Source organism: Lycium barbarum, chromosome 7, assembly GCF_019175385.1.
Source record: "Lycium barbarum isolate Lr01 chromosome 7, ASM1917538v2, whole genome shotgun sequence".
Lineage (NCBI taxonomy): Eukaryota > Viridiplantae > Streptophyta > Magnoliopsida > Solanales > Solanaceae > Lycium > Lycium barbarum.
In genome coordinates, this window is record NC_083343.1 from 100005616 (window position 1) to 100025383 (window position 19768).

Consider the following 19768-nt stretch of genomic DNA (forward strand, 5'->3'; position numbering starts at 1 on the left):
TATGATAATGAATATGTGAAGTGTGTTAAAAGTGGTCAATTCAAGTGAAATAGATCAAGAAATTAATTATGCTGGTAATTAGTTAAATTCAAGGGTTTAATTAATGGATTAGTGGAAGATAAGTGATATAATAGTGGACAATTATGGAGTCCACGTGGGACTACCAAAATCAGCCCCTTATGACTCATGTTTCATTGTATAAGTATGTGTTGGTGGCTGCTTAATAGCCAAGCCTTCTTTTTCTTATTAAATGAAGAGTATGTAGGCCCCACAACTATCTAAGTATTAGGAAACTTCAGAATTCATTACATATTATTCATTTCAGAATATGTACTAGCAAAGAATAATCACCTAGCCTAGAGGCACAAAAACGTGAAAGTTTAAGAAACAATTTTGGGATTTCATTTATGAAATTTTTCTATCATTGAAGGGGGCAAAACGTGGGCAGCAAGATCATTAGAGAATTGGTCTCTTAATCTCTCATAGATTAAGGTGAGTTGCAACTAATCCCTTCCTCGAATCTCTTTCGAAATCCTGGGGCTCTCATCGTTCTCCCTTTCGTAGTTGTCGTAGTTGCTTGTGGGTTGACCGTTCATAACTGGTAGGTTCTAGTTTGTTAAGGTAAAATTTCATCCCTCCTACATGTTCTTGAGGTTGTTTGGTCTTTATACAACTTGTTGGATGTTGAATTTATGGAAGAAGAATTCAAGTTGTGTTAAAACTTGTGTTGATCTTATTGGCTGTCTTAGAACTTTTTATTGTTGTGATATGAAGGTAGTTTTCTTGTATATGGATAGTAGATTATGTTGTTGTTGTGTTGTTATTGATATGCCTCTTGAAGTTGTAAGAAGGAAGCGTATAAAGTAGCGTATAGGAAGCATATATTGGGCTGTTTTGATGTATATCCTTGAATGTTGATAATTTGAGTTCAAGAGGACTTAAATGAGGTTGTTGTTGTTGTTGTTGTTGTTGTTGGCTATTGGTTAAGTGGTAGTGATTAAGGAATAGGGGAAATTCTGTCCGTTCCATTTTAGAATCGATTTATCATTTGATATACGCAATATACTAGTGTCATCTAAGTTCATATATGTATTCCTTGTCATAGGATTGGCATACTAGTTACGACGAGTTCGTTATTGGATCGTATTGGCGACTTGAGGTATGTAATGGCTATCCTTCCTTTTCCTGGCATGATCCGATATCTAACAAGAGCTTAACTGATCATATAAAGAGAAACTTATTGATTAAAGCTTGTCTTAGCGATATACAACTTCCCTAGTATTGTGTTGTACTTCCGAGAGACCCTCACTGTCTTCTTGTGTTCTTGATCTTAGAAAGATACGGGAAGAGACATGTCATAGCTTTACACTTTGCAGCATATACATGATATACAGCATGCTATACATATATTTTCTTTAGCCTGGCCTCTTGGTGAGTGAGACATTTTATTTAGCCTGGCCTCTTGGTCAGTGAGACATTTTATTTAGCCTGGCCACTTGGTCAGTGAGACAGATTTGCCTGACCGACGGATCGGTGAGATTTTACAGTTGCCTGGCCACTTGGTCAATGAGATATATGATAGTATTATATTGCATTTCATATGAGACAGGTCAAGTGACATATTTAGGGCATTTTTTTGGCCTCCAGATTATTACGTTTTCAGTTTTAGTTATCTATTGTCTTACATACTCGGTACATTATTTCGTTTGACGTCCCTTTTGCCCAGGGGCACTGCATTCATGCCTGCAAGTACAGATAGACAGACTAATAGACCTCCCCAGTAGGCAGGACCTGATATCAGCTGATTGGTGAGCTCCGTTTGTTCGGAGTTGCCAGGTCTTTTGGAGTCTTTCTTTTGTGATTACAGATTGGATGGGTAGGCTAGGGCCTGTCCCGACCATGATATAATTATGCTTTCTAGAGGCTTGTAGATGAGTCCTGTATATAGTGTGCCAATGCGACAGCCTTGTCGGCTTTGTATATCTCTATTTGGGCACGGTTAGTTTTGTATGGTCATAGCAGCCTCGTTGTCTTGCTCAGCTATATATATATATATATATATATATATATATATATATATATATATGTTTTGGGTGTGTATGCCCCGTTCAGATGAGATAACCCGTCTTTATATATATACTAGTTTTTGTACCTGCGCGATGCGCGGTCGTTGTTAAAGGAAAATTAATCATAAAATATTATCATCTTATTTGTCTGATTAAGAGATTTTTTTTTCAAATTACGTTGATATATTTAAAATCAATAAGTTAGTGAAATATTAAATTACTAAATTTAACGTCATCACTAATGTATACTTAACTAAAATTTTATATTGAAAACTAAATTGATATTTACAATCATATCTCATTTTATTCTACATAGTAATTATGAATTATTCTAAACTATAAAACATGTTTATGTAGTTTTGTTTTGTTTATTAATTACTTTTTTGTATAACGTGCTAATATTTAAATTTTAATTACTGAAATTACGTACATGAATATAAAATAATAAAATGACTTAATCTTGTTTTGTTCTCTGAAGGTACTAATGCAAAATATTTGTGCTTAGAGAACTAAATTGTTCCGTAAAATGCAATTAAAAGCAAATCTTATCAGTCTATTGCCTTTTACTTCGTATTTTGTTTCTCTTTCTCTTCTGACGAAAAGGAGAAGGGGCAAACCTTATCCAAATTAAAGTACCTTGTCTTTCAAATACACTTCAAATTTAAATTTCTTATTTAATTCAAATACTTCTTATTTCAAAACAAACAACATGAAAAAAATTTAATTGATCTCAAGATTAGGTTTGCATTTAAAATGTTAAAAATTATTTATCATTTTTATGAGAGTATATTTAGCAACCTAAAGAAACCATGCAGCTTATATTTATAAGGAAAACAAAAGTAATTAAAGTGAATTTTCATATTACCTTGAAGGCAACAAACTCATTGAATTTGTTGGTCAATTTCAAGAAGCATGATATCTGGTTCTTCAATTCGACTATTCAACATCACAGAACCACGTAAAAAAACAAAACAATTTTCAAAGGGAACAACACACGGATCTAATAGGTTCAAACAGGTAGAAAATGTTATAGAAGTTTCTAACAGAGATAACAGATGCAAACCGTCATTTCTGATGGCCAAGAATTCTCTTAGGTTCTCATTCTTATAAATATTTTAGACAAAGCTTTAGTGTTTGTTCTAGTAAGATGAATTAAAACGGTGCTTGTTTAAGTTTTTGTAATTAGAAGAATTTATCATCATTAACAAATCAGTTATTGGATAAGAAGAAAAAGCAAAATTGTAGGGAAAGAAATAAAAGAAACTATTGTGAAAAAACAGTAAAGGACTATATTCCCTCGCCCATAACTGCACGAAACAGTTTTTTTTTCCGGAGTTTGCAGTTTTTAAATTTTTTTGTTTTATATTTTAAAATTATATTGTAATTTTATAGTGTTAATCAAACCGTCATTTTATCCGTTAATCAAACTTGGCAGTTATGTTATCCATTGAGTTTTTATTTTCTTTTATTTACTTTTGTGTTTTTTTTTTTTTTTTTGTATTTTAAAATTGGAATTGTTTTGTGATGACACTTGTCATCCTATCCTTCTTTTGCCTCTCCTATTATATACAGATAGATATTCAGAATGTGGCCTTGTCGGCTAGTTGGTGTTGCCTGTGTGCAGGTGGGCTTGTCAGCCTAAGTTTAGGTTACCCCTTCAGAGTTACAGATTAAGAGTGGTTCGCTCGGTCCGAGTGTGGCACCGGGTGCCGGCCACACCTCTCTAGATTTGGGGCGTGACTTAGAACTACTTTAGGCAAAAAATAATAGAACATTTTTGTGTGGACGGATTGCGTACCTATGTTACGAAGCCTAAAACTTAATATAAATAGTGGGTCCTCAACAAGAATCATACAACACACATAGTAATTTTCTTCTCTCTAGATCATATATATATATATATATATATATATATATATATATATATATATATATATATATAATTGTCTACACATTACACATACTGACTTTAAAGTGGGCTAGTATTGGGAAAATTCGTGTTGAATTGGATGTTGCTACATGGCAACAACAAAGTGGACAACCATGACTTGTGTATGAACTCTATTTTATCTGCTATGATAAATTATTAATAATTGCTTGAATTGGTAGTGGTTATGTACTTATTGTTTCCATGTAGTAGCATCCCAGTCAACACCCATTTTACCCCAATACTTGCCCACTTTTAAGTCGGTATGCGTAATGAGACAATGTCCTTGCTTGTGATTATCAAATCACATGATCTACAACATTAGTCAAGTCAAATAGGTAGTTACAGATAAATGTAATGTGTGAGACACACGTGAGCGGCTTTCCGTTAGTGATAGACGAAAAACAATGGGTGAGATTAAAGTGTACCATTTTTGGCAAAAAAAAAAACCATTAATGTTCCATATGAAGAATAAGGATTATAACATTCTCTTAAAATTAGTTTCTTTAATTTGTTTGATTTTCTCCCCTCCTAGAAAAAAATGTTAAAACAAGGTTTCAAATTTCAACCATATATTATTAAAAATAAACGCAAAGAAATGTAAGTCCTTCAAGAGATGAATATGGCTAAATTTTTAAAGATGGGTTTTCTGTACAAGCTTCTAAACCATAAAGTTGCATGTCAAAGTATAGGCGAATTTAGGATTTAAAGGCAGTAAATTCAGACTTAGTTCAAGTTGAAAGCAGTGGATTTAGTTGAATCCATTGAAACTGCTTTACTCCACCTCTGTGTCTGAGAACTAATCCAACTAGTGTTTAAGCTATTCCTTTAGGTGCCTCTATCATTTTTCTTTTTAAAATTGTGGTACCAAGGCTGTGTAACGACCCGTTTGGTCATTATTGCATTTTTTACTATTTTGCCCCCGTTGACCCATCCCCGAGCCCTATTAGTACTATTTTGACCCGCGGGGATACGTTGCACGGTTCCTTATGTTTTCAGGTGAATTTTACTGTGACTTGTGGAAAATTTAGCTCTTAAGTGAAAACTGTTTGACCCAAAGTTGACTGTTGAGTAAACGGACCATTTTCGAAAATCTGTCAATTTCGAGAGGTCTGGATGGTCATGTGTGACTTGTGAGTATTTTCGGTTCATTTCCCAATGCATTAGAGTGTGTTTTGGGACTTGGGTTGGAAAGGTTATTTTGGGGTATTGGGGGTTGACTTGGTCAACGAGACCCCCGTTGGGAAATTCGAGGCCACGGGTGAGTTTGTAGCATATTTTTATGTTTGTTTGCATGTTTTTTTCTGTCTGTGGGGCCTTGGGTGATAGTCGGATTTTGGGTTGAGAATGGTCAAAAGCAATAATTTTCCGGTGACTGGTGTCCGCTGCAGCAGCACCAGCACCAGCACCGCCGCAGCGGTATCGCCGTGGCGATGGCCCTGCCACTATAGCGGCTTAGTGTAATGTGGAGTGACCATCGTAGCGGTCATGTCACCGTGGCAGCGGTCGATGGGGACTTGAATGCCTTAAATCCTTTTTAAAATTCTATCACTCCTTATTCATTACACTCGGTTCTAGAGATATTTTGAAAGCAAAACAAGAGATTTTGAGGAAATTCTTCATCGGGATAAGTTCATCTAACCCTATTCTTCATTTATGATTCATAATCCACCTTAGAAACTCCCTAATTCATGCTAGCACCTTCTAATAACATAAGGATTGAAGAGGGTTTTTGGGGTTTCTTTCTTGAATGAACTTTTGATTATCAAAACTTGATTTGCTGATAGAATAAGCTTATATTAGTATGGAATTGATGGGTAATAGCTATATAAACATGAATCATTCATTATTAGTAACCAATTTATGAATTTGAGAGTTAGGGTTCATACCCAAAATTGGGAGTTTCACTTTAAATGCGATGTAACAACCCGTTCGGTCGTTATTGCGTTTTGACATATTTGCCCCTGCTGACCCGTCCCCGAGATTTATTAGTACAATTTTGACCCTTAGGGATAGGTGGCACGGTTCGCTAGGCATAGGAGTGAGTTGTGATGTGACTTTTGGAAAAGTTGGCTTTTAAGTGAAAACTGTTTGACTCATAGTTGACAACAGACCCTTTTCAGAAATCCGCCGACTCCGAAAGGTCTGAGTGATTATTTGTGACTGATTGGTGGGTTTGGTTCAGTTCCCAATGCACTCAGTTGTGTTTTGGGACTTGGATTGGAAAGTTGTGTTTAGGCCTTTGAGGGTATCACAACCCAATTTAACTAAGTCGTGCGGGCATTTACCTTTCCCACCTCGGTAAGTGAACCCTCAACCCAACGATAGTAAAAACGTAAATAAATAACTAAATGAGCGGAAGAGAATGAATCATGTAAATCTAACGATAATAATATAGAAGAAGTGCGGAAATAAGGAATACACCCCGGGTTCTGGTCTAATCCATTCAAAAGCATCTAACTAAAATCTACAAGTCTGAATTTCAATAATACATCAAGTCTGAGTATGTCTTAGCATAGTAAATAAGACATAAATAAAGAAGAATCTTCAAGGCAGCAGGGGTCTCGAGCTCACCCTGTAGACTCTAAGAAAATCTCGGAGCAACTATCAGCCACGAGAAACAGAAGAAGATCTAACCTAGAACTCTGCATTTATAAAAGAATGCAGCAAGTGCAGGTCAGTACAAAATCACAGTACTGGTAGGTATCATAGGCCGACTAAGTATAACTAACATAATTAAGACAATAAGAAAGATAAGCAGATGAATCAATAAGTATAAGTCAAACACAATCAGAACCAAGTACACGTCATCACCTAGGTTGAAGAATCTAAACCCAAGTGTGTCTAGTCACAATATGTCCAATCCGAAACCAACAACACAAGTAAAACACTAGATCATCACAATATAATCCGTAATGCAATGCAATGTAATGCACTGCTATGTACACATGTACTCCAGAATAAGGTATCGACGTCTCGGTAGCACAACCCATAGAGGACCCGCGAAGTCTATGTATCTCACAGTTCCGGCACCAACCTCAAAAATCGTGTCACTCAATCCATGATTTCGTGACAACCATCGGATATCAGACTCTCACATCACTCACACTCAATCCACGATTCCAGGACAACCATATCGGACTCTCACGTCACTCTCATGCAAAACTGAGCCCAGCTCATCACAGTGTCTTTTCAAGAAATCATCAATGTATCAATAGTATTTCATGAAGCATAAGAGTGTTGCAATGTATGAGTCAACATCAATAATCAGATCAATATCACAAGTACCATGCATGGGTACCTCAACAATATCATCAAGACTACACAAGTCATATAGAACACTATCCTCGTAATCAAATGTCAACAAGTGAGGTATCACGATATCATGCACAAGATATATCAATAGTCTCCAATATCTACTATTACCACGCGGTGTCAAGCCAATAACAATAGTGCAATTAAGTCACAACACAACAGGATGGCTAGCCCCAATCGCACAACAGGGCCCAACCTAAGACAATATCCAACCCAACGTCATACCCCGAAGGTTTACATGCTTTCTCCAACAATACCATCCAAATATATGCTTCGCTACACCACGTATCACCAAGGGTAAGCCATAACTTACCTGGATGGCTGAACATTAATAACACCAATAATCACTCCTTATCCTTCCCTTTCCGCTGAGCCTCAAGTTCATTCAAGAAAGTCTAGGCATATTTGAAATCTAGATTAGAAATCATAAAGATCGATACATATATTGCTATCATTCAATTTGGGTCAAAACCAACCCTAGAATTTAGGAAAACGGGGCCCACAATCCACATACACAAACACATAAAAATATGCTACAAACGCACTCGTGGTCTTGAAATTCCCAACGGAGGTCTCGTTGATCCAGCCAACCCCCGATACCTCAATTCCAACTTCCCAACCCAAGTTCCAAAATGCATCTAAGTGCATTGGGAACTGAACTAGATATACACACTAGTTCAAAACGACCATCTGAACCTCTCGGAATCGACGAATTTCAAAAAAAGGCCCATTTACCCAAAAGACAATTTTTAGTTAACTCTTTTTCGCGTTAAGCCAAAATTTCACAAAACGTCACCCGGATCAAATCTAAACACCTCAAGAAGTGTGTCAACAATCCCCTCGGGTCAAAAGTCAGCTAACCAAGCTCGGGAAAGGGTCAAAAATGCAATAACGACCAAACGGGTCGTTACAGGGGGTTGACCTCTTCAATAAGACTTCTTTTGAGAACTCCGAGTGCACAGGTGAGTTCATAGCACGATTTTACATGTGTATGCATATTTGGTTTGTGTCTGGGAGATCTAGGGTGGTTCCTAGTGTCGATTTCAAATTTTAAAAAACACCAAAAATATCTAGTGTCAGGTAGCCGCAAAAGCGATGGTGGAACCGCAATAGCAGTACCGCAAGTGCGGCCTCTTGATCGCAAGAGCGGTGCTGCAAGAGCGGCCAACAGGGCAGTTTCTTATTAAAATGCCCTTTTGAAACCCTTATTCCTCCCATTCTTAATATAACAATTCCTTAGCATCTTGGAGACGATTTGAAGAGAGTTGGGTCAGATTTATCTTGAGGGTATGTTCCCTAATCTCTATTCCTTTCATTTACCTTCCCAAAGCATGAATCCATGGTAATAAATTCATAGAAAATAATGAATAAAATAGGGTTTTTATGGTTTCTTCTTTAAAGGGTTTTATCTTTCCTAATGGGAAATTGATGATGAAATTTGTTAGTTTAACCATAGGAAATTGGTGAGTTCATTGTCGATAAGCCTATACCTCCATTATTGGTTATTAACTTGGAGATTAAAGAGGATTTTTGTGTTTCTTCCCCTAATGAGTTTTTGATTTTGAAACCTTGAATTGTTGGTGGACTCGGCTTGATTAAGTTTGAAATTGTTGATTAGTAACTACATAAGCATGATTCCTTCATTACTATTTACCAATTTGTGGGATTTTGAGTTAGGGTTTACACCAAATTTGGGGGTTTCATCTAGAATTTGAATCTCCCTAATATATGAGTCAATCTAGCTAATGTTTGATGAGAATTGATCACCTAGAGTATGAATTTCATATTTAGCCTTCGAATTTCCTATTTACCCTTGAAAGGCTCGTTTTCCCATTCTATGAGTTAGGATTTGGGACTTGAATAGAAATAAGGTCATGAGTATTGATTTTTCTTGATTCGAATTCCCTATTCAGATATGATTAGACTTTCACTATTGCGAGACATAAAGGAAGGACAAGACTAAGGTTTTATCATTCGAGTTTGTTGTTCAGCTTTCCAAGTAGGTTACGGTTTGCCTTATGTTGAGACTTCTATTAGCGAAGCGTATGTTTATATGATATTGTCGGAGAATGCATGTAAACCTTCAAGTATGAAGTTTGGGATGGATATTGCCTTAGGTTGGGTGTTGTTGTATTATTTAGGGGCTAGCCACCCCGTTGCGCTGTTGACTTATTTTTTCTATGTAATTGTTGGCTCGTCTCCATGTTGTGATATAGGATATTGGTGGTTAGTTGTATATCATGATTATGATACCGTGGTACCTTCCTACGTTGATATTGAGATAAGAACTATGAATCTGTTGTGGCTTATTGTGTAGCTTTGTTAATAATATTACTTGTGTACCCATGTGTGGTACTGTTTGGGATTGATTTTATTTATTGATATTACTCTTGCATTGTATTCATACTCATTTCCATGATATATTGATATTGCCTTGATGTGGTACTAATGATGGGAAATGAGAAGGAAACATAGATGCATTACGACATATTGATACGAGTCACCTCTGGGCTGTGTGCAGAGTGACCATTATTCTTATGAGACATATTGGACAGTAAGTCATCTCCGAGCTGTGTGTGGAGTGACTGATACAGAAACACTTATCTATCTAACCCATATTGGATATTGAGCCATCTCTGGGCTGTGTGCGGAGTTACTGGTATTGGATGTAGAGTCATCTCTGGGTTGTATGTGGAGTGACTGGTATTGCATGTTGATTTATCTCTGGGCTGTGTGCGGAGTGACCGGTACATGGACTTCGCGGGTCCCCCATGGGTTGTGCTGTCGAGACGTGATATTCCGTCATCGGAGTATATGTGTACGAGTATATACATTGAATACATATCATATACATATTGAATTGCATCTTATCATCTCTCTTAGTTGATTATGATATGAACTTGTGATTGAAATCACTGAGACATGGCACAATTCGATTTAGATGCGTGATATGGTTGTGATTGATGGATTCGAAGTTGATATACTGAGACTTGGCATATATTTCTATTGCATTTTGTTGTCTCTCTTATGTGCTAAGCGTGATTTGGATTGTTGTTGGATTTGATATGGATAGTGTTGGGATCCCTGTATGTGACTAAATGGGGACGGGATACGGTAGTCATAGTTTGGTCTTGGGTGATTATGCTAAAGCTTGGAACATTTGGGCTTAGATGCTATAACATAGGTTGTGATTGGTTTTGTGGATACTTGTCTAGTAATGACCTGTACTTTACTATTTGCGTGTGTTTCTTACTTTATTATCTTCATATACGTTAGCTAGTCTTAGTCGGCCTATGATACCTACCAGTATTTGTTGTTTGTACTGACCTATACTTGTTGCATTCTTTTATGGATGCAAAGTACTTTCCAGGTTTCACTTCATCTTCTCGTGATTGATTTTTGAGTTTGCTGTTGAGTCCATTCAGGGTAAGCATGATGACGTTCGCTGCCCGAAGAAGCCTGTTTATTGCTTTGTCTTACTTCCTATTCCGGGACATGAATTAAGACTTTTATGTAATATTCAGACTTATAATTTAGTAGATCTCTTGTATGACCAGACCACGATACTGGGGTTGTATTTCACTACTTTCCGCACTTTATATTATTATTGTGAGACGTATATTATTTCTTTTTTCTTCCTCTTTATTATGTTTATGATTGTTGGGATAAGGGTTCACCTACCGAGGTGGGAAAGGTAAGTTCCCACACAACTTAGTGAAATTGGGTCATGACAAGTTGGTATAAGAGCCCTAGGTTACCCGGTCTATAATACAAGAGCATGTCTAGTAGAGTCTCGTGGATCGGTACAATGAGCTCCGTATTTATCTGCGAGAAGCTATAAGACATTTAGGAAACTTCCAATTCTTTCATTCTCTCGTGCGACGTCATTCAAATTGGTATCTAGTCGATTTCAATTGGTATCTGAACTGTCTTATCTTAATCATCCTCGGAAGTTGGAAATCTGTCCGTAAATTCTTATGCGAATGGTTGATCTATGACGTGTTATGGTATGGTACGAGATGTGTTATTCTAATTCATACACGTGATCAAGTTTAGTCTCTAGTCATGGCCCAAGAATTCGATTGAGGTGGAGAAGCGATTAGACTCGATTGTTGAGTGGAGTCGCGATTAGACTCATTTATTATGGGGGTTCGTGTGAAATGGGAAAGATAGTTCAGAGGTTTACATGATATCCATGCTTCAGTGTTGGGTGCTCGAAAGTGACAAAGTGCATTGATGGCTTAACAACAGTGGTTTTCCCGATGATATGATAGGTTTAGAAAGGAAAATATTGGTATCTGTTGCGTTCATCGGGATAGGGTTATGGGGCGTACGAGGGCGGATTTTGTATTTGGTTGTTGAAGGGTATGCAGGTTTCGGCGCGACAGAATGGTACTAATGGGAGTGGTCATCTGGCTATAGTTACTATAGAGGATTGAATTTCGTGGGAATAATTAGGCAGGGGTTGGTAGCGACTATGCTTGCAAGTTCACGTGATATCTCGGGGGCATGGTGCTATTGAGTCAATCTTTTTATTAACTCGTAGATGTTAAAGGAGTCCTCTGTTATTAATTGAATGCTATGGGCACATTGTTTGATCGATAAATTTGACTGAGTTGTAGGTTTCTGAGGAGGTAGTAACCGACTGATGGAAATGAATTCAATCATGGGCGAATGCAAAGAGTTAATGACTTGAGGAGTTACTGGTTGGTTCACTTAGATTTAAGGGGAAATATTGATACTGTTGGTGGTTCGTTTGGCTTAGAGGGATGATTAGTTTAGAGGATTGAGTGGATTTGAGTATTTGTTGGTTGATAGTGATAAAAGTGATCTGAAATGAAATACGGGAACTGAAAGATTAAAATGAGTCATCTTGCTATCTGGTTCAGGGGATTAAGGTTCGTAAGACTTGAGGTAAGATTTTATGCGTACTTAAGTCATTTTTGGATTGCGAGGGCATTATATTATAACCTTCAGTAAATGTTGTGACCGATAAGGTTGATTGGTGTCTTCGAGTTTAAGGGCAGAAATGAAATCGTTGAAACAAAAATTAGTGATGTGAGAGCTTGGTTGCGATTGTTTAGTGTAGAGTGGGCTTGAGAGTTTACGGATGAGTTTGAATTTCAATTGTGCCGTGAGCTAGTAGGGCCAGTGATTGACTAATGTAACGATTATCAGTGTTGGGCCAGTTTAAAATTTTAGTACTCATGAGGATTAATTAGATGTTGCACCTAATGTTGGATTAAGGTTGGGGGACTTGTATTCATTGTGTAAATTTGACTAGATCCCGCTACTAGTGGTGTTATTACTCGGCTTATGTGATTGAATAAAAGGTATAGTCGTACGAGTGGTTAGAGGTGTTCAGATTTTTTAAATGAGGTAAAAGGTGATTCTTCGAGGGCTAGCAGCGTTAAGGATATTGAGTAAGGGGTTAGTAAACAAGGATGCTTGAAATGGTAGATCAATGATGGGTTAACTGGGTTAAGTTCGAGATAATATTTTGGAGATTGAGTAAGAAAATTCGGGCAAGGACTATTCAGTGGGATACATTAGGATATTAGTAAGACTGTTATGTGATACTCTGGATTTAGAGAGTGTTCAGTTTAGAGTTTTAAGCGTTAAGAAAACTCTAATGTCCTGAGTGTGTGGTATGATCCTATCTCTAGGATTGATTCGGCTAGTTTGCAAGACTTATGATTATGCAGTATTCAATTGAGTGGATTCGAGGATTGATTACGATATCGATGATCATGAATTGATTAGAAAAAGAGAAATTGACGAGTCGATAAAAGGTATAGTTGATTGAGAGTCCGCAAGAACGAGATACATCTTGGGATTACTTGAGTCTATTTAGATTGTGGCATCGTTGTCTTGCATATTCAAATGAGGTGTGATTGTTGCATGAGCTTAAGGAAGAAAGACTACAGAAATGGACTAAGTGATATGAGGAAAATTTCATGAGGTTTGTGATCGGTAACTAGTGATAAGTATATTTTAGTGAACTGACATGTTGAGGTTTATAAGAAGTGGCTTGGTTGTACACCGTTGGATAAATTTTGTAACATTTTACAGTGGATGAGTCAGTGTGCTTTAAGAGAAAAGATTTGTGGAATCCCTATTATGTGAGGGCTAGAGCTATATTTCGGGATGGGACTGTATTAGTGGTAAGTTTCATATGTTACGAGTTATATTGACTGGGTGTGTTGGATGAATGTATTCGCATACTAAGGACTTCGAGATTGTTGTGCTAGGTTGACGTAAGAGGTTGTGAGAGTTGTTGCTTTCAGAAATGTTATGGGCTTGTTGAGGTATTACAATGGGAGGCTCGATGGTTAAAGGGTTATATTAAGAGACTGTAGGTTTTGGCGTCAAAAAGTTCGGGTGGTATCAGATGTGCGTATCGGGTAAGGGTTGAAAAACTCAAAGGTTGCATTCACAAGATCTAGTTCATTGGTGCTCAGTGGACAACTTGAATATGTTTTAGCTTTTATAGACGAGGGTGATAGACATGATTTCTTATGCGTGGTAAGACCGTGATTGGTTTAAAAAATTAGAGTCATATCAATTGGTTGTTGATGAGACTCAAGGGTGGTGCATTCATTTTGGGTCAGTGTGGTTGGGTAGAACTCGATGAATTGTGTTCATAATTCCAAAATAACTTATGGGTTCCCAGTAAATCACCTTCGCGAATTCGATGAGTTTAATTTTGGATTTGAGGTACGACAGGTTACTGAATTTATCAGGGTTTACGAGTGGACTTGAAGATATTTTAGCGGGGTCAGCTTTTCGGTTAGTATAATGGGCTGCAATGGGTGTGGTAATGATTCGAGGAGTTACTATGATTGCGATAGATCTTCGTAGTGATCAATTGAATTCTGATGGATTTCGCTCAACGACATATTCGGTGGTATGTTCCTTTATAGTGATTTTAAGGTTTAACAAGACTTAGAACTGGCCAAGTTGGCTGTGAGAAAGATCGATTTTGATGGAATATCGTAGTGTTCTCTGATGAAGCAAGAATTCTTTTCTGGCAAAAGTAATTCATGGTTTCAAGTTTTCTTGCGTGTTTCTAAGAAATTGTGGTTCGAAGAACGACTTGAGAAGGGTGAAGGAAAGGTTAGGGGAATCAAAATGTTCCACCGGTTCAGAGTGGGCTATAATTGTATTTATGTCTAAAGGTTTGTGCTGTTCGAGGGATGTATGTGAGACCTATCGATCACTCCAGAGGCATGATTATGTTGAATGACAGAGTTTCGATAAAAGCGGCTATGTTATTTAGGAAGAGCATTCGAGTATTGTAATATGGAAATTAGGTCCTTCGGCTAAGTTAGAGGAAGTTTTGACTATTAAGGTGAGCGGGCAGTGATTTTGGCATACTTCGTGTCTTGGAGGCTTCCATGTTGTTATGATGATGATTCCTTGGTTAGGGTTAGCCTTCATACTCTCTTTCTCTAGTCGAGGACGAGCGATTGTTTAATTGGTATCTGATGTAACGCCCCGTTCAGTCGTTATTACTTTTTGACCATTTTGCCCCTGTTGACCCATCCCCGAGCTTTATTAGTACAATTTTGACCCGCGGGGATAGGTGGCATGGTTCCCTAGGCATGGGAGTGAGTTGTGATGTGACTTTTGGAAAAATTGGCTTTTAAGTGAAAATTGTTTCACTCATAGTTGACTTTTGGGTAAACAGACCTTTTTCGAAAATTCGTCGATTCCGAGAGGTCCGGATGATCATTTGTGACTTATTGGTGGGTTTTGTTCAGTTTATAATGCACTTGGTTGCCTTTTGGGACTTGGGTTGACTTGTTCAACAAGGCTTCTTTTGAAAATTCTGAGTGCACGAGCGAGTTCGTAGCGCGATTTTACATGTGTATGCATATTTGGTTTGTGTCCGGGAGGTTTCGGGTGTCGATTCCATGTTTGAAAGACACTAAAATTTCTAGTGTTAGGTAGCCGCAAAAGGGGTGGTGGAACCGCAATAGCGGTACCGCAAGGGCGACCTCTTGACTGGAAAAGTGGTACGACAAAAACGGTGCCGCAAAAGCGGCCTGTTGATTGCAAGAGCGGCCGATGGGGAAGTTTCTTATTTAAATGCCCTTTCGAAACCCTTATTCCTCCCATTCTTAATATAACAATTCCTTAGCATCTTTGAGGCGATTTGAGGAGAGTTGGGTCAGATTTCTCTTGAGGGTATGTTCCCTAATCTCTATTCCGTTCATTTACCTTCGTCAAAAATGAATCTATGGTAGTAAATTCATAGAACATGATGAATAAAATGGAGTTTTTATGGTTTCTTGTTTAAAAGTTTTTAGCCTTCCTAATGGAAAATTGATGATGAAATTGGTTAGTTTAACCATAGGAAATTGGTGAATTCATTATTGATAAGCCTATACCTTCCATTATTGGTGATTAACTTGAAGATTAAAGAGAATTTTTGTGTTTCTTCCTCTAATGAGTTTTTTATTATAAAACTTTGAATTGTTGGTGGATTCGGCTTGATTAAGTGTGAAATTGTTGATTAGTAACTACATAAGCATGATTCCTTCATTACTAGTGACCAATTTGTTAGACTTTAATTTAGGGTTTATATCAAATTTGGGGGTTTCATCTAGAATTCGAATTTCTCTAATCTATGAGTTAATCTAGCAAATGCTTGATGAGAATTGATCACCTAGAGTATGAATTTCATATTTAGCCTTCGAATTTCCTATTTTACACTTGAAAGGCTCGATTTCCCATTCCATGAGTTAGATTTGGGACTTCAATAGAAATAAGGTTGTGAGTATTGATTCTTCTTGATTCTAATTCCCTATTCGGATATGATTAGACTTTCACTATCACGAGGCACAAAGAAAGGGTAAGACTAATATTTGATCGTTCGAGTTTATTGTTCGGTGTAACGACCCGTTTGGTCGTTATTGCATTCCTGACCCTTTTGATCCCTTTTCGAGCTTTATTAGCTCATATTTGACCAGCGGGGATCGTTGGGCATGCTTCCCGAGGTCATCGAACTTTATTAGGGTAAGTTTTGGGGAAATTTGGGTTTTAAGTGAAAATCATTTGACTCATATTTGACTTTTGGGTAAACGGACCTTTTTTGGGAATCCGTCTATTCTGAGTGGTCCGAGGGTCTTTTAGAACTTGTGCGTATATTCGGTTCGGTTCCTACTGCACTCGGGTGCACTTTGGGACTTGGGTTGGAAAGTTTATGATGAGGTATCGGGGTTTGACTCGATCAACGAGACCTCTATTGGGAATTTCGAGGCCACGAGTGCGTTCGTAGCGTGTTTTTCTCTATCTCTGCATATTTGGTATGTGAGCAGATGGCCTCGGGAGATAGTCAAAAATTCGGGTTGGGAATGTGAAATCTTGGAATTTCTGGTGTCTGGCGCCCTTTTTGGCGGCACCAGCACCGCGGTAGTGGTACCGCTAGAGCGGTCACCCTACCACTGAAACGGCCAGTGTGGTTTTGGGCATGACTGCTATAGAGGTCATGGGACCGCCGAAGCGGTGCAGCTGAAGCGGTCTGCTGGTCGCGGAAGCTGGTTTCGGGCAGTAACTGAATGGTTTAAGTGATAAAAACCACTAAGTCTCTAAACATTTCCCCATTTCGTCTAAGGGCTATTGGAGAGGGGTTTTGGAGTTCTTGAAGAGGCTAAGCTTGTGGTGGGTTTCCCTAACCTTATACTTCATTCCTTGATCATTAAATCACCATAGAAATTCATGGTTCATGCTTAGTTCATCAATAAGTTGGGTTTTAATGGGTTTCTTCCTAAAATATTTCTTGGCTATAAATCTAAAATTATTGGTTTGGTTAGCTTTATTTAGCATGGATTTTATGTATATAAGCTATTGTAACATGTTTACTTATTGATTAAGATCTAATTGTTGAATTGGGAGTTAGGGTTTATACCCAAATTTGGGGGTTTTGCCTAGAATCCGAATTTCAATAAATTATTGGTTCTTCTAGTTTGATATTGATGGGAATTGATCACTTAGAGCTTTAATTTCTTAGTGAGATCTTTAGATTCCTAATTTCACCTTTCTAGTTCATAACCCTATTCCATAGGTTGGGAATTTGGGTCTGGAATTCAAGTAGGGTTTGAATGATATCCTTTTTTTTATTCTAATTCTATGATTCAGATTTGTTTAGACTTTGATTATCTCGAGGCTCAAAGAAAAGGGAAGACTAACGTTTGATTATTGGAGACTTTGCTGTTCGACCTTCCTGATAGGTTATGGTTTACCTTATGGTGAGTCTTCGATTAACGAAGTGTATGTTTAGCTGATATTGTTGGAGAATGCATGTAAACCTTCGGGTATGAAGTTGGGTTGGACATTGTCTTAGGTTGGGCCTTGTTGTGTGATTTGGGCCCTAGCCACCCCGTTGCATTGTTGACTTATCTTGTTCTATTTACTTATTGGCTTGTTGCAACGTTGAGACATTGGATATTGGTGATTAGAGATATATCATGGCTATGATACTGTGGTACTTTACTTGATTGATGTTAAGATCAGTATAGTGATTCCATTGTGGCTTAATATGTAGCCTTATGATTGATATTACTTATGGGCACTGGGAGGTACTGTTGAGAATCATGATTCCATTGTGTCTTATAGTGTAGCCTTATTATTGATATTACTTGTGTGCCTTGGGAGGTACTGTTGAGAATTGTGATTCCATTGTGGCTTATTGTGTAGCCTTATCATTGATATTACTTGTATGCCATGTGTGGTACTGTTGAGATTGATTTCATTATTGACATTGAACTCATACATTGCACGCATTCTCATCCTTCATGATATACTGTTGATACATTGATGATATACAAGGAAACACTGTTATGAGCTGGGCTTAGTTGGATGAGAGTGATGTGAGGACCGATGTCCGATGTTTATCCTGGAATCGAGGATGAGTGTAGCGATTGCGGAGGTTGTTGCCGGAATCGTAAGGTAGCGATTGCCGAGGTTGTTGTCGGAATCGTGAGGTACATAGACTTTGCAAGTCCCCTATGGGTTGTGCTGCCGAGATGTGATGTTCCATCATCGGAGTACACGTGTACTATGTATATGCATTGCATTCGTACTTCATACATTATTGCATTGCATTGTATCATTTGGCTTCCTGTGATATCCCTGTGATTTATTATGATACTATTGTGATATACGGATTAGGTGTTGATATACTGAGTCTTGGCAAAGTTTGGCTTAGATGCTATAACATAGGTGATGACTCGTTGTGATACTATTGTGATGTATTGGTTCAGATCGATTACGCCGAGGCTTGGCACAGTTGGGTTTAGATGTTATAACATAGGAGATGACTTGTTCTATGGATATAGATTCTTGTCGACTTGTACTTGTTGGTTTATGTGTTTATCTTGCTTTGTTGTCTTTATATACGTTAGCTAGTCTTAGTCGGCCTATGATACCTACCAGTACTTGTTGTTTGTACTGACATGCACTTGTTGCATTCTTTTATGAATGCAGAGTACCAGGTGAGCTCAACTTCTACTCCTCGTGACTGATATTCGAGGATGGCTGATTCCAGTCCTTCAGGGTGAGCATGAGGACGTTCACTGCCCGATGATTCTTTCTATCATTATGTCTTTATTTCTATTCTGAGACATGATCTTTGAGACTACTTATGTATTATTATGATTCAGACTTATAGTATTTAGTTTGATGCTCTTGCATGACCAGACCAGATGCTGGGGTGGATTTCATTTACTTCCGCATTTTCTTATTTATATTACATTTGTGAGACTTTCGCTATTTTACTTCTTCCCATATTTTCTATTATTTGTGAATGTTGAGTTAATTGTTCGCCTACCGAAGTGGGAAAGGTAGGTGCCTGTACGACTTACTAAAATTGGGTCATGACATTTGGCTTTGCAGGTAGGTTACGGTTTACTTTATAATGAGACTTCGATTAGCGAAGCGTATGTTTAGATGATATTATCGGAGAATGCATGTAAACCTTCGGGTATGAAGTTTGGGATGGACATTGCCTTAGGTTAGGCCTTATTGTATGATTTAGGGGCTAGACACCCCGTTGCGTTGTTGACTTATCTGTTCTATGTACTGGTTGGCTCGTCGGCACGTTGAGATATAGGATATTGGTGGTTAGTTGTATATCATGATTATGATACTTTGGTACCTTACTTTGCTGATATTGAGATAAGAACTGTGAATATGTTGTGGCTTATTGTGTAGCCCTATTGATAATATTACTTGTGTCCCTATGGGTGGCACTATTTGGTATTGATTTGGTTTATTCATATTATACTTGCATTGTATTCATACTCATTTCCATGATATATTGATAGTGCTTTGATATGGTACAGATGATGGGAAATGAGAAGGAAATACAGATGCATTGAGACATATTGATAAGAGCCACCTCTGGCGTGTGTGCGGAGTGACCAGTATTCTTTCTAGACATATTAGATAGTAAGTC

General features: G+C 37.8%; 1 long non-coding RNA gene across 2 annotated transcripts; it reads left to right on the plus strand.

Moving 5' to 3' along the window:
• Window positions 1-275: 275 nt before the first annotated feature.
• On the plus strand, window positions 276-19021 carry LOC132602349 (uncharacterized). 2 transcript variants are annotated; one of them, XR_009567747.1, is made up of 3 exons: window positions 276-492; window positions 1106-1159; window positions 18799-19021. It is a non-coding gene; the product is annotated as an uncharacterized LOC132602349 (long non-coding RNA). The 2 variants fall into 2 exon arrangements; XR_009567746.1 differs by lacking the exon at window positions 18799-19021 and adding an exon at window positions 1727-2027.
• The last annotated feature ends 747 nt before the right edge of the window (window positions 19022-19768 follow it).